General features: G+C 41.7%; 1 long non-coding RNA gene across 1 annotated transcript in view; it reads right to left on the bottom strand.

The window, feature by feature from the left end:
• Positions 1 to 4,078: 4,078 nt before the first annotated feature.
• LOC132682057 (uncharacterized) overlaps positions 4,079 to 15,244 on the bottom strand; it is a 243,354-nt gene continuing 232,188 nt past the window's right edge. Inside the window, exon 5 of the long non-coding RNA XR_014137389.1 lies at positions 4,079 to 4,150. This is a non-coding gene — a long non-coding RNA (uncharacterized LOC132682057). The remainder of the gene's footprint in view (positions 4,151 to 15,244) is intronic.

Consider the following 15,244-nt stretch of genomic DNA (forward strand, 5'->3'; position numbering starts at 1 on the left):
TCATGCTCTGTCTCTCTCTGTCCCAAAAATAAATAAAAAAAAAAAAAAAAAAAAAAAAAAAAGACAGCCTGACTGCCAGTGGGATGAAAAGCTGTAGGATTTTTCTCAATCCTCGGATTTCATCGTGGTACCCCAAACTTAAACCATGCCTGGTAACTCCTAAATCAGAAACTCTCTGATTCCTCTTCTGTAAACCCCTTTCCTGTAAATTATGACCTTCATATGGACGAAGAGAAGACATTACCACATGAATCTCTGAGCCCATTCATTTCCAGTGTTAACTTAGAAGTTCTTGAATATATATCCCAAATATATTTTATTTGGCTTTTTTAAGTTTGAGAGAAAGGGAGAGGAAGAACAAATGTGTGTGTGTGTGTGTGTGTGTGTGTGTGTGTGTGTGTGTGTGCAAGTCAGGGAGGGGCAGAGAAAGAAGGAGAGAGAGAATCCCAAGCAGGCTCTGCAAGGTCAGTGCAGAGTCCCCTGCAGGGCTCAATCCCACAAACCATGAGATCATGATCTGAGCCAAAATCAAGAGTCAGACACTTAACCGACTGAGCCACCCAGGTGCCCCTACTTTCTTCTTCATACTTTTATGTATTCTTTAAATTTTTTTAATAGGCAAATATTATATATAATTAGGAAAATAATCTACTTCATTTGAGAGACAAAAGAAAAAAAGAGTGTCTTAATAGGGAAAGAAGAAGAAAAGTAATACAGGACTTGCTCTAGGCACAATGAGTAGTACTTGAAGCCATCAAGGATACAAAAACAAAATTAAAAAGGGGGTAAAGGTAGGACTGGATTACACTTTATAGGCAATCAAATATAAACAAAGAGAACTGATGGACTGGAAACTTTGGGAGACTGAGTGTCCCATTCAGAGCAGCCACTAAGCTATACTACATGTTTATGTTAATTAAAAAAAAAAAAAAAGACCTGCTTCAACCACTACTTGACCCCTTGGTCTGACACCTTTGTGCAGTGCATGACCTCCACAGTTGTACCAGATAGTCCCGGATCCAGCGAGGAAAACAAGATGTCTGGCAAAAAGATAATAGATATATGGAGAAATAGCTCAATATGATGATAATGTTCATAGAGTTAAAATGAAATTCTGAGAGCCCAATATTTAAAATGGCTTAGTCTTGGGGTACCTGGCTGGCAGTCAGTAGAGCATGTGACTCTTGATCTCAGGGTCGTTGAGTTCAAGCCCCAAGTTGGGCGTGGAACCTACTTAAAAAAAAACATAATAAAATGGTTTAGTCTTGCGGATGTGAAAAATCCCAAGGATGTTCCACTTATCTTTTCTTGCATCCTGAAAGTTAGTGGCTTAAAACAACAGGCATTTTATTATGCTCATGACTCAGTGAATCAGGAATTTGAGTAGGGCATAGTGGAAATGGCTTGTTTCTGTTCCATGAAATCTGGGGTCTCAACTGGAATAGCATGAATGGTTGGAGATGGCTAGGATATCTCTACTGGGGCCATACGTCTGGAACTTCCTTTCTTCTCATTGAGGCGTCTGATGGGAACAGAGAGTCCAAGGTGGCTCCTTGACTCAGGTCCAGTGCCTAAGCTGGGATGGCTAGAACAGTTGACAGCGAGCCAGCCTCACTCTCTCTGCATAAGTGGTTCATGCAACTGCAGTTCTTACATGGTAGCTGGTTTCCTCCAGAGAGAGAGAGTTCCAAAGAGAGGGTATGCCCGCCAGCATAAGCAGAAGCTCTAAGACTCTTATGAACGTCTTGAAAATCACAGTGTGCCCCTTTTTTTTTTTGGTAGTTTTTATTATTAAAGTATAGTTAGTTGACATACGGTATTGTATTAGTTTCAGGTGCACAACAGTGATTCGACAGTTCTGTACATTACACGGTGCTCATTATAAGTGTAGTTCTGTCTGTCACCATACAATATTACTACAAAATTATTGATGGTATCCCCATGATGCACTTTTCCTCCCCATGACTTGTCTATTTTATAACTAAAATTTTGTGCCTCTTAGTGCCCTTCACCTGTTTCACTCGTCCCCTGCCCCCTCCCTTCTGGCAGACACCAGTTTGTTCTCAATACCTGCGAGTCTGTTTCTCAGCAGTACATTATAATGACCACCTCAAACGTAGAATTTTATCAGATAAGAGGTTGTCTCATGAAGAAGGATCAGATAGTTTATCTGCACACAACATCGTGTACCTGAGATATTGTGATTTACAAGAAATGTAGTTGGTCATTGAGATAACCGAAAATTAGTTCTCGTATATATTTGGTCTTTGTTCATGGTGCCTGGCTCACGGCTCCTAAAACCCCTGGAATTTCCTGTGATAAGAGGGTTCAAGGTCTCTTTTGTTATGTTAATGAGTGACTTTGGGGAAGCCTTTAGGTAACCTGTTAAGCCAATCATGTGATTAGAAGGTCAGTCCCATCTCCAGCCATTGCTAGAGATTCAATCAATCAACGGCCAATGATTTGATCAATCATACCTATGGAATGAGGCCTCCATAAAAACCTAAAGAACGAAATTCCAGAGAGCTTCCGGGTCAGCGAACACACGGAGATCTGGGGAGAATGGCACACGTGGCAAATCTTTTAAGCTTAGAGTTAATTACTTACAGACGACAAAAGTAAGTAACTAAGATCTGATAAGAGACATGACTCTAGTTTACGCATTTTTTATTTATGTGAGATTATAGTAGTTTTTATATGATTACTTCAGATTCCAACTTGCAACAAACACACACACCGATTCTCCATCAACATTGGTAAACTCCTCCTGAATGATTCTTGCTCTCACCCTGTACATTTGGTACTTAACTATTTATTACTGTCAAATTTATTGAATAGCTGGTTGCATTGACATATAAATATTGTTTATGTCTTTTTTTTTTTTTTTTTCATTTTAAATATAGGAACACCTCCTCTCCCTAAATTTAGATCTTAAGCTTCCTGAGGGCAAGATACATTTCAGATTTTGGTGGGAAAAAACATGGACTTAGAGTCAGATTATGGAAATTTGGACAATCTTTTTTGAGCCTCAGATGTTTTCATTTGTGAAAAAGGAATTAATAAGTACTGATTTCACTGAGTTCTTGTGGGCGTCAAATAGTGCGCGTGAAGTTCTTGGTGAATGCTAAAGTACTAAGTCACTGCTAAATACTCTATTTCTTCGTGTCCTTCACAGCAAAGCCACAGTAAGAGCTAAGTGAATATTCATTGCATGAGTGAATGAATGGATGTAGAAGTCTGAAAAATTATAGTTTTCAATGATTTTTTTAAACCAGCAACTATCTGAGGTGGCCGGGACAACTCATGTGCATGGTCTTGTGGTCTCTTTACCCATTTCATGGCCTCTATCACTGATGGGCTGCTCTCAAGTCTGGATGATCTTCTAAAGGGTGTGTCTGGTGGCTTACCCATAAGCAGCAGAAGACCTACTTTCCTTAAAGTGGTTTAAGCAATAACAGGCTTATGACCTCCATAACTAGAACTCTACAGAGGGGCAGCTCCAGGTAAGCTTAGCACAGTGGCACGGTGATGGCCTCAAGGACCCAGGTGCTTTCCTTCTTTCTGTTCAGCAGTTTACCGTTCTCAGTGTGTGGCCAGTGTCTCCTCTCCTGGCCCCAAGGGATTATAGCAGCTCCAGGCATCAGATGTGGGTGCCAAGATGTCCAGCAAAGGGAACAAGTATGTCCTCCTGTGCAACTTTTTAACTAAGAGGAAAAGCTTTCCCAGGATTTCCAAAGCAGACTTACTCTCAGGTACGGACTGGGTCAAGGTGCCCATGCCTAAGTCAGTTATTGGCAAAGAGAAGACTATTGTGATTGCCTTTGATTGATATGTTTCATTACCCAGAGCTGAGAAGGATGTAAACACCAGAAGGGGTTGGGGGTGAGACTGGCTATTGGGTAGACAATGCACAGTGTCTGGCCACAAAAGCAACACCCATTATTCTTTGCTAGCCATGCTGAACCTTGACTTTATACTGATGGGGCTCTAGAGGGACTTCAGACATGGGGTAGCAGCTCTTACCTTTATCCAGGCCTATAGGTGTAAGAGGCAGAGGAGAAGAGTTTGTACATCTTACCTCTTAGCTTTCGTTGCGCTTCCTGGGAGGAAGGAGGCTTTTGGTCCACTTTCTAGCTCTTCTGGGTCTAGGCTAAGAAAAGATGAAATAGAGGAAATTGGGAATTACTGGAGAACAAAGGCACATTATCATCATCATCATCACCTCCTTTATTGTCATCATCATTGTTGCTATCATCATCAGGGGCCTTTAAGAGATTCCCACTTGTGGTGTCACTATTCCAAGCTGGACAGAAACATCTGGGTCAACACGACCTCAAGCCGTCTGGGCTCTGGGCCTCAACCTTTGTTCTAAAGGTGCACATTTAACAAAAGACATTTGCATGAGGGACCCGCTCCCATGGCACTCGAGATGTGTCAGGGGTCTAGGCACACCTGTAGGGCAGGCTGTGAGTTTTACTCAGTCCGACCCATATCCCCCTCCATGAGTTGCCATCCTTCCCTTTCTCTTGCACAGATGATGACGCATCAGTGGCTCATGATACCAGAGCTGAAAGCTACTGCTTTGGGATTTACAAACCAAAAGAATTAATAATGCAGATAAAAATTCTGGCAACATGCTGAGAGCAAGATTTTTTTTTTTTTTTAAGTGAATAAAACCATTGAACAGTTCTGTTATGTACTGGCCATAAGCAGGTGCCTCTGGGGAAGAAGGAATGGGGACCTGTAGGGTGCCTCTTGGAGTAAGAAAAATGTCACCTCTCCTCAAATAATTCCAGAAATGCCTACTTGTTAATATGTACTTCGTGTTCTTAGTCTGATTGATCATCTTTGGCATCAGTGACTAAGTCACTCCAGAAAATGTTGGGTATGTGTTTATATTACAATAAACAAAATTCATTTCCCTATCACCATTGTACCTTACTTTCCTTAGTTTTTATTTAATTACCAGTTAGTGGGGGAGGGGGAATGTACCTTACTGAAGAAAAGATTTGTCATATTTTCCCTGTTAAAATCTCAGATTTATCCATTTAAAAATTATTTGCATAAGTGAAGAATAACATTCACAGGTTTGGTGCAATGCTCTTTGTACTGTGTGCAACTAATAAATCCTTTAAAAGTTATAAATAACAAAATTAAAGCAAGTTTCTCATTGGAAGTCAGTCTGTGTTGGTACAATAACTATATTTGATATAACTGTGTATTACATGAATGTTTTCTCTTTTTTTCATTTTTTTAAATGTTTATTCATTTTTGAGAGAGAGAGAGAGAGAGAGCCAGAGAGAGCACGAGTGGGGAGGGGCAGAGACAGAGAGGGAGACACAGAAACCAAACAGGCTCCAGGCTTTGAGCTGTCAGCACAGAGCCTAAAGCGGGGATTGAACCCACAAACCGTGAGATTATGACCTGAGCTGAAGTCGGACGCTTAACTGACTGAGCCACCCAGGTGCCCCACATGAATGTTTTCTAACGTGTCTTTACTCCCAGCTACACATATTGTACCACAAACAGAATGGGGAATATGAGTTTCTTAAAAATTGGAATTAAAATAGAAAATCTATGTAATATGAAGTAAAAGCTTGGTAAATAAAATTATTTTTATTCAGCTTGATTTTTTTTCCCATGCTGTGAGTCAAAACGGAGGCCCACTTGTGGTGTTAACCCTTCATCTGTGTTTATGGTACAAGAGTGGAGACTAGCAATTTCTTCTCTTCTCTTGAGATAGGCAGAGCATTCTCCTCATGGCCACCTTTGCCACCATAACTTCTGTGGTCCATCCTACTCCTCAGTGTCCAGAGAGAGCCATTGACCTTAACGGTGATGGTGCCACTTGCTTGGTAATGTCCCTGAACTCTGAAAGATTGACCTATCCTGTAACACCACCAACACATGGGTAGCACGATGTGTCTTACAATGAAGGGATCCAATATGTACCTCAGTGGCATAAAGATTATTTCAAGCTAAAAACATCTGAACAAACCGCTGCTTCAGAAATAAACCTTATCTAAATTTTCGGGGACATAAGCAGAGCCTCCCAAAGAATACAGCTCGTAAGTTCCCTCTCCAGGAGATTTACAGCCAGAAATCAGTCTAATATTATCACCTAGATGAGTAATTGCCTTACAAACTTTATCTGAAACTGTCATACCTTCTGTCTGTTTCCCCTAGAAGCCCCTTTTCTCTCTTCCTTTCTCCCTATTTTATATATAAACCCCTATCTCTTGCTCCTCTGGGAGCCGTTTCATCTACAGCCTCCTGTGAACGTAAGTAAGTGTTGTCTTTTCTCTTGATAATCTGAACTCAAGTTAGAAGAAAAGTTTTTCCTCCCAGCCACATGACCTCACCTAACCCTTACAACAACCCTATTGTATTTCCACTTGCCAGGTGAGAAAACTGAGCCCTGGAGAGGTTCAGAAACTTTCCCAAGGTCACATAGCAGTTAAATGGCAGAGATGGGGTTCAAATGCTTATTACTTGAAAAAGGAAAAACACTGCCAATTTTTCTGGTATGCTAAGTACCCAATGGTGGTGTCCTGGAACAGCCAGGTGACAGGGTCTGTTTCCCTCTTTTCCTTGGATGTCTGGAGCCATGAGGACAGAGATGCGGCTCCCTGGTGGAGGCAGCAGGCTAGGCCCAGACAATTCAGTGAAAGGTTTCAGAAGGAGCTCATCTGAAGTATAAGAGCTGAGCGAACGTTGTGTTGTGTTAGTACCTGTGGTCAGACTACAAGGTGAGAAGGAAGAGAGAAGAAATTGCCACATATAAGGATGGGCGTGAGCCAGCCTAGAGGCTGGGAGATCCCCCCAAGGTCAGGCAGTTCTCAACTGTATTCTCCCCATGGCACCCAACGCAGATGAGGTGCTCAGGCACAAAGCCCCGAGAAGAGGAGCTGTAAAGTGATTTCCCATTCTCCTGGGCCCATTAGTAACCCCTCCATCCTCATTTTCTCCTCCAGGGAAGCTCACTGGAATGGACAGGAGTGAGAAAGATGTTATTTTAAGAATAACCATTATCATGCTCACATTTATTTCACAATAATAACGGATGCTACTAATAAGACTAGAACTTTACTTGTAGTATTTGGGGTGACACGTATTCCGCAACTGATCCTGATACCCCAAGATGTCTCAGCTAACTGGATTCTAGAAAAAACAGTAGTTTGGCCCACCAGGAAAGTGCCTAATTGTACGGGGATTAATCCAGTACTCTAAAAAAGAATGAATAGCCACAAAGTATGGCAGGCACAGCCCCTCTCCTCTCATTACCTGTGTTTCTCAGGTCTGATCTTTCTGGGCATCTTCTCCTAGCTCTTGTTGCTTCCCACCTTGGCATGCAAAGACAAACACCAGCACGGAGATGCACTGTGCATAGAGCTATCACCTGCTTTGCTAGTCTTGAATATGGAGGAAAAATTACACCCCACAATATGAAGTTATCAAGCTACCCATGTATGCCTGTGAAACAAAGATCAGGTTTCAAAAACAAGGAGGGAAACTTGGGAAAGTCTTAAATTGAGCAACGGCTTCCATGGCCCTTGGGGCTGCCTCCGCAGAGGCAGTTAATCATCTGCCTGAACAATCAAATCAATATTAGCGACCTTTCCTTCAGCTGTCTTCTGCTGTTTCTCCTGTCCTCCCACAGTCAAAAGGAAGATAATGGGATCATTTCCTTTCGAAAATAAACATGAATATGAACCAAGCTCATAAGCGCTTTGTTATTAAAATGAAATCCTCTAGGGAAATTCTGTTTAGGTATCAAAATCATAAGGCTGATATTTGGCATTATTTATATTTTATAGCATCTTCACATGTATCTATTGATCTGATCCATCAGAGCTTCTATTACATTGTCTCAAGCAAATGAGGAATAAATTTCTTCTGGAAGAAGCAAAGTGTTCATAGTGTTCGTTTCTGCATCCTGGAAGGGCTGAGACTGGAAGTGTAAGCTAGCTGATTAAATTTTCACAAGTCAGTTCACAGAGCAAAATATCTAGTATCCTCCAGAGTATGTTAGAGTAATATCTCTATTGACATGTCCTGAAATTAAACTCAAAGTAGTCAAAACTTGGGTGATTTTCTCAAGTTCTTTGATATCCTTGAAAACTGAAATAGATTCTGTTAAGTAGTTGTTTCTCAGACCCATCAAGAATTCATTGTACCTGCAAAGAGGCCCACACTGTTGGCCTTCTCGAGTTTCTCTTCGAAGAAACAATAAACAATCCCTCCCTGAAGAGAGGTAAGAATGAGTTTGCCTCTCAGGTTCAAAGGAGATGGGAAGTGTGAGGTGAGGTCAGGGAGCACTATGGCAGTCGGTGGCTGAACTTGAATCCCATCCAACAGATATGTGTCAATGATGACTGCACTTAAAAGACAGAAATCCCAAACCTAAAGGTCCTCAGATTTCAGGGAAATTGAAGCGCCTTCCTTATTTGCCTTTAGCGATCTGCTGTTGTAACAGCAGCATGAAACTTTCCTATGACTAAACCTTTCTTGGCCCTGAACAATCATGGCTGAGTGAACAATCCTCTGTTGAAACAGGGGCTGGTCATCTACTTTGTGATTTTCCAGGTACTTTCCTCTAGGAAACCTTCCTTGAACTTCCAGCAGGCACTGAATTCCCTAGCACTTGGGGCTCACCTCTAAGCACCCACTACATCACCCTGGGTGCATGGGGTGTGTAGGGGAAAGATCACTCTGTTGGCAGTGCAGTGGGAGGGGGCCCAATGAGGGGACCAGATGGAAAGCTCTTCCAACAGAGTGAGGCGACGAGGCTCCAAACGAACAGAGGCAGCAGCAGTATGTATGGAGAAGAGATGACCAGCCAATTTAATAGAAATGTAGGACATAAAATCCACAGAACTTAGTTACTGATTGTATATGCAGACATAAGGGGAAAGGGGGCTTCAGATGACAAGCGGGTGGCCATCCTATACACTGAAGTTGGCAATACAGAGAATATGGAATTTTCAGGGGTGAGGCTCTGAAATGGGTTGAGGGCTGGACATGCTGAGCCTGAGGTTTCAGGGGACTAGGATAGACATGGGAAGCGAGCAGTTGTATCAGACTGAAATTCAAAGACAGGTTAGGACTGACTATGGATGGGGGCTTTGTGGTGAGGACAGAGGTGTACCGCTCCGGTCCCCCCCCCCCCCCAACGCCCCAGAGAACCTGCTGTAAGGAATGTAGTTGGCGGACAGCCTTCTGCTCCTTCACCGCCGCCCACTGTGGTGCTCCAGGATCCCCACCTCCCTGGGCCGTTCCCTTGGGGTGACGGAGCATGGATCACCCTGGGGGATTTCCCCAACACAGACTTTCTCAGGGCCACACTGCAATCCGAGGTTCTCCCCACCTGATCCTTTGTCCTGGCTCAATTTCACAAAGGCGCGATGGGCCTGAGGGTCCGAAGGCTCTCCCTCTCTCCTTTATCCCTTACAGGCATTTCTCAAAAAAAAAAAAAAAAAAAAGTCTCTTGCACATCCAATTCCAGTTTGGTGTCTGATTCCTGGTCTGAACTGACCCAGGAGTCATCAATATGTAGGTAGGCAATCATTAAAATCTGGTAGTAAATTAGATAGATCTAGGAGAACACAAAGGTGAGATAAAGATCATTGAAGTGTTAAAATTAATAGAAAGGGTTGAGGGGAAAGCTAACATTTAGGTGCTAATAAGAGAGACTTCTGGGGGCGCCTGGGTGGCTCAGTCAGTTAAGTGTCTGACTTCAGCTCAGGTTATGATCTCAAGGTTGTGGGTTCAAGCCTCTGCTGTCAGCACAGAGCCGGCTTTGGATCCTCTGTCTCCCTCTCTCTCTGCCCCTCCTCTGCTCACTCTCTCTCTCTCTCAAAAATAAATACACATTAAAAAATTTCCAAAAAAAGGGGCTTCTGGGACTTGGCTGACTGGGTTTGAATCAGGCCTCAGTTCTTTTTTTTTTTTAATCCAAGTTAGTTAACATATAGTATAATAATGATTTCAGGAATAGAATTTAGTGATTCATCGCTTACATATAACACCCAGTGCTCATCCCAACAAGTTCCCTCCTTAATCCCCATCACCCATTTAACCCATTCCCACCCAACACCCCTCCAGCAACCCTCAGTTTGTTTTCTGTATTTAAGACTCTCTTATGGTTTGTCTCCCTCTCTGTTTTGTTCTTTTTTAATGTTTATTTTATTTTTGACAGAAAGAGACAGAGCATGAGCAGGGGAGGGGCAGAGAGAGAGTGGGACACAGAATCTGAAGCAGGCTCCAGGCTCTGAGCTGTCAGCACAGAGCCCGACGCGGGGCTCGAACTCACGGACCGCAAGATCATGACCTGAGCTGAAGTCGGACACTCAACCGACTGAGCCACCCAGGCACCCCTCTCCCTCTCTGTTTTTATCTTATTTTTGCTTCCTTTCCCCATATGTTCATCTGTTTTGTTTCTTAAATTCCATATATGAGTCAAATCATAGGATATTTATCTTTCTCTGACTGACTTGTTTCACTTAGCATAATATACTCTAGTTCCATCCATGTTATTGGAAATGGCAAGATTTCATTCTTTTTGATCACTGAGTAATATTCTATTGTGTATATATATGTATGTATGTATATATATACATATATACCACATCTTCTGTATCCACTCATCTGTCAATGGACATTTGGGCTCTTTCCATACTTTGGCTATTGTTGATAGTGCTGCAATTTCTGGGTTGTAGGGTGGTTCTAATTTCTAATTTTTTGAGGAACCTCCGTGCTATTTTCCAGAGTGGCTGCACCAGTTTGCATTCCCACCAGCAGTGCAGAAGGGTTCCTCTTTCTCCACATCCTCGCCAACATCTGTTGTTGCCTGAGTTGTTAATGTTAGCCATCTGACAGGTGTAAGGTGGAATCTCATTGTGGTTTCGATTTGTATTTCCCTGATGATGAGTGATGTTGAACACCTTTTCATGTGTCTGTTAGTCATTTGAATGTCTTCTTTGGAAAAGTGTCTATTCATGTCTTTTGCCCATTTCTTCCCTGGATTATTTGCTTTTTGGGTATTGAGTTTGATAAGTTCTTTATAGATTTTGGATACTAACCCTTTATCTGATGTGTCATTTGCAAGTATCCTCTCATATTCCGTTGATTACCTTTTAATTTTGCTGATTATTTCCTTCACTGTGCAGAAGCTTTTTATCTTGATGAGGTCCCAATGGCTCATTTTTGCTTTTGTTTCCATTGCCTCTGGAGACATGTCAAATAAGAAGTTGCTGCGGCTGAGGTCAAAGAGGTTTTTGTCTGCTTTCTCCTCAAGGATTTTGATGGCTTCCTGTCTTATGTTTAGGTCTTTCATCCATTTTGAGTTTCTTTTTGTGAATCGTGTAAGAAAGTGGTCCAGTTTCATTTTTCTGCATGTCGCTGTCCAGTTTTGCCAGCACCATTTACTGAAGAGATTATCTTTTCCATTGGATATTCTTTCCTGCTTTGTCTAAGATGAGTTGGCCATACATTTGTGGGTCCATTTCTGGTTCTCTATTCTGTTGCATTGGTCTATGTGTCTGTTTTTGTGCTAGTACCATACTATCTTGCTGATTACAGCTTTGTAATACACAGCTTGAAGGCTGGAATTGTGATGCCTCCAGCTTTGATTTTCTTTTTCAACATTACTTTGGTTATTCAGGGTCTTTTCTGGTTCCATTCAAATTTCAGATTTGTTTGTTCTAGCTCTGTGAAGAATGCTGGTGTTATTTTGATAGGAATTGCATTGAATATGTAGATTGCTTTGGGTAGTAATTGACATTTTAACAATATTTGTTCTTCCTATTCGTGAGCATGGAATGTTTTTCCCTTTCTTTATGTGTTCTTCAATTTCTTTCATAAGCTTCCTATAGTTTTTAGTGTATAGATCTTTCACCTCTTTGGTTAGGTTTATTCCTAGGTATTTTATGGGTTTTGGTGCAATTGTAAATAGGATCAATTCCTTGATTTTTTTTCTCCACTGCATCATTATTGGTATATAGAAATGCAGGTGATTTCTGTACATTGATTTTTGTATGCTGTAACTTTGCTGAATTCATGTATCAGTTCCAGCAGTTTTTTGGTGGAGTCTTTTGGGTTTTCCATGTAGGGTATCATGTCGTCTGCAGAGAGTGAAAGTTTAACTTCCTCCTTGCCAATTGGATGCTGTTTATTTCTTTTTGTTGTCTGATTGCTGAGGCTAAGACTTCAACACTATGTTGAATAACAGTGGTGAGAGTGGATATCCCTGTCGTGTTCCTGACCTTAGGGGGAAAGTTCTCAGATTTTCCCCATTGAGGATAATATTAGCTGTGGGTCTTTCATATATGGCCTTTATGATCTTGAGGTATGTTCCTTCTACCCCTACTTTCTTGCGGGTTTTTGTCAAGAAAGGATGCCGTATTTTGTCAAATGCTTTTTCTGCAAGGCCTCAGTTCTTACTAGTGAGTCACTCTGGGCAGATGGGTTAGCATCACATTCACTGTTAATAAAAGGAGGAAATGCTAGTACTCATTAAAGGTTTGTTGTGAAGACTAAAATGTGATAGTTTATGTAAAGTGCATAGAAAACTATCCGCACACACTGAGGTTTCCATCATCAGACATCATGGATGAGGAGCCCCTGGAGCTGCCAGGAACAGCCAAGAAGGAAGAGAAGGACCAACATAGTACACCACAAAGCTAATGGAGTAGCAGTTTCCAGAAGGAAAGCAGTTTCAAAAGTCATACAGAGCCATGAAGAACAGGTGAAATGAAATTCAGTAGGCTTGGAAATGAATGCTAACTTTACCAAGAGTTATCTCAGTGGTGTCAGGAAGACAAGCCAGAGCACTACGGCATGCGAAGCAAACAGTGGGTGAGAAAGTGAGACATCTCCAGTCCTTCCAGAAGCTTTAAAGTAAAGAAAAGGGGGCTGTGGTCAGAGTGGGGCTCAAGAGCTGAAGAGGAGGGTCAAGCTTTTTCATACACAGAAAATCAAGTCACCAAGGATAAGAAGAGAAAGAAGTTTTGGAAGACAAGAGGTCCTTAACTGGGAAGGAATGGGCTCCAGAGCACAGAATGATGACTTAATCTGGCCAGCAGGAAAGATGGTGATGCTCTGAGACCATGTAAGTAAGGCTGAGAGCAGTCTGAGAGGTCAGAAGACAGGAAGGTGAAGGTGTTCCCAAGCAACGACCTCTATTTTCTTTCTATAGCAGTCCCCAAAGTTGCATCTGTTAAAGGTGAAGACAGAGGTGGGGAACGCAACTTGAAGAAAGTGGGAACATTTCATTAATATGTTCTCCCCTAGCAATGACAGGAAACCACATCTACCAAGTACCTCCCCTGTGCAGATCCTGGGCTGGGAACTTTCACATAACTGCCATCCTTAATCTCCACCATCATCCTATGGAGTAAGCATCATTATTCCCATTTCACGGATGAGGAAAGCCGAGGCCCAAAGAGATTGAGTCATGGGTCTAAAACACACCAGGTCTAGCAGAGTGCTTAGTAAATATTTGTTGAATGAATGGACTGCACAGACCACGCTCCTTCAGATTTCTAGTTGGTTGCACACTTGTATGATATTTTTTCCAACAGCCTTTTGGCTATTGAGAGTATTCTTATGTCGTTAAGTCATGAATCAGTCATAGCCTCCAAAAATGTCACAGTAATGAAAAATGCAAAACATGGCTGGACAAGGAAATGCCTATGCTACTTTATTTACCCCCAAACAGAAAAGCTACTTAAAAGATTATGACTGATGGGGACATGAGATTTGGTTGGACAAAAGCACTTGAAACTCCAGTCGCTAACATTTCCATCCAGGACCTCCCTGAGAGTCAGAATTGATGTGTGGATTGTTTTAGTGTTGTTGTTAATAATATCTGGATGAAAATGCCTGCCAAAACATTTCACTAGAGGATTTAGAATATGCTTTCCAAGTCTACAACTGAAGGGCAGCCACGGATGTCAGTGTGTGCATGTTGGCATTCTCCAGTTCATCTGGCTGAATGAAAAACAAGCAATTGTGGCTTCAAGAACACTGTGTATTCTTGATACTTTAGAGTCAAAGTCTAATTTCCATTCTTCTTGTGATTGTATAAGTCAAAAAGAGAGTGGTTCAAACAATAATTTGAGGTAAGGAACAGATCACTAGACTCTAAGTTCCTTATGGACAGGGATTGGGTCTTACTTAAATTTCTGATATTTGTTTTAGAGGATGCAACATGTGCTAAATAAATTCTTGTGGCATTAGGTTGAAGTGCTTCAACCCTGCAGACGGCAGAGTGGGCAGAGATTGGTGAACCATTTAAATCTGTTTCCATCTAGAGCAGAGCACGGAACTGTCACACAAAGATGCTGTGCCCATGAACACTCTAATTCATTATTGAGGTTCAAAATGAATTATTAATCTCTGAGAATAATCCAAAGCCAAGGTTGTCTGTCACTGTAGCCAGAGGAGAAAGAGCAATCTTCCTAAACTGTATCCTTTTTTCCCTTTAAGTCTGTTTTTGTAGCTCTTTAGAGCTGTGGTTTTAATTCTCATTCTATCCCTGATTTACTGTTTGACCTCAAAATGAGTCACTTATTCTCAGTTAATAGCTTAAGTTTCCCCTTCAATAAGAGCCAAAGGGGCCTGGCTACACAGTTAGCAAATATCAAGCCTCAAAAATTGGATGTGTTATTCAGTGACATCCATCATCTTTGTAAGGCTAGTGGAAATTAATCATAAATACAAAACCCCATTGGAACTCCCTCAACTCCTCCCAAATTAGCTCTTGGAGGTTGCTCAGGCACTATACAGTGTAGTAAGGAGGCAAAAGAAGGAAGCTGGGGATGGTTGCCCCAAACCCAAAGGAGAAGATGCCCTGGCAACAGAGGGCAGCAAGGAGAAGACTCCGCCCCCTGGTCAGAGCGACTGTGATCTCCCGATCAACAACTTGCCACCTTGAAAACAGAACAATCTAGCCTCTGCTTTTGAAAAATAAAGGAAAAAGGCAGCTGTGCACGCCAGCTCCCAATGTTTAAAGTTAAATGAAATGAGATGCAAATTTACACGGTAAATCAATTATTTTGTAATTATTGCCTTTATTTGTAATAATTTTGTAAATTGCAATTATTCACATTTTCCCGGGAGGTGCCACTTGCTTGCGTTAAACAGCAACCACCCCCCAAACTCTTTACCTAAGACAGACTTTATTTTTAAATTTTTTTTTGTTTGTTTTGTTTTTTAGCGTTTATTTATTTTTGAGACAGAGAGA

The sequence above is a fragment of the Panthera onca genome, chromosome A1, assembly GCF_046562875.1.
Source record: "Panthera onca isolate mPanOnc1 chromosome A1, mPanOnc1 haplotype 2, whole genome shotgun sequence".
NCBI lineage: Eukaryota > Metazoa > Chordata > Mammalia > Carnivora > Felidae > Panthera > Panthera onca.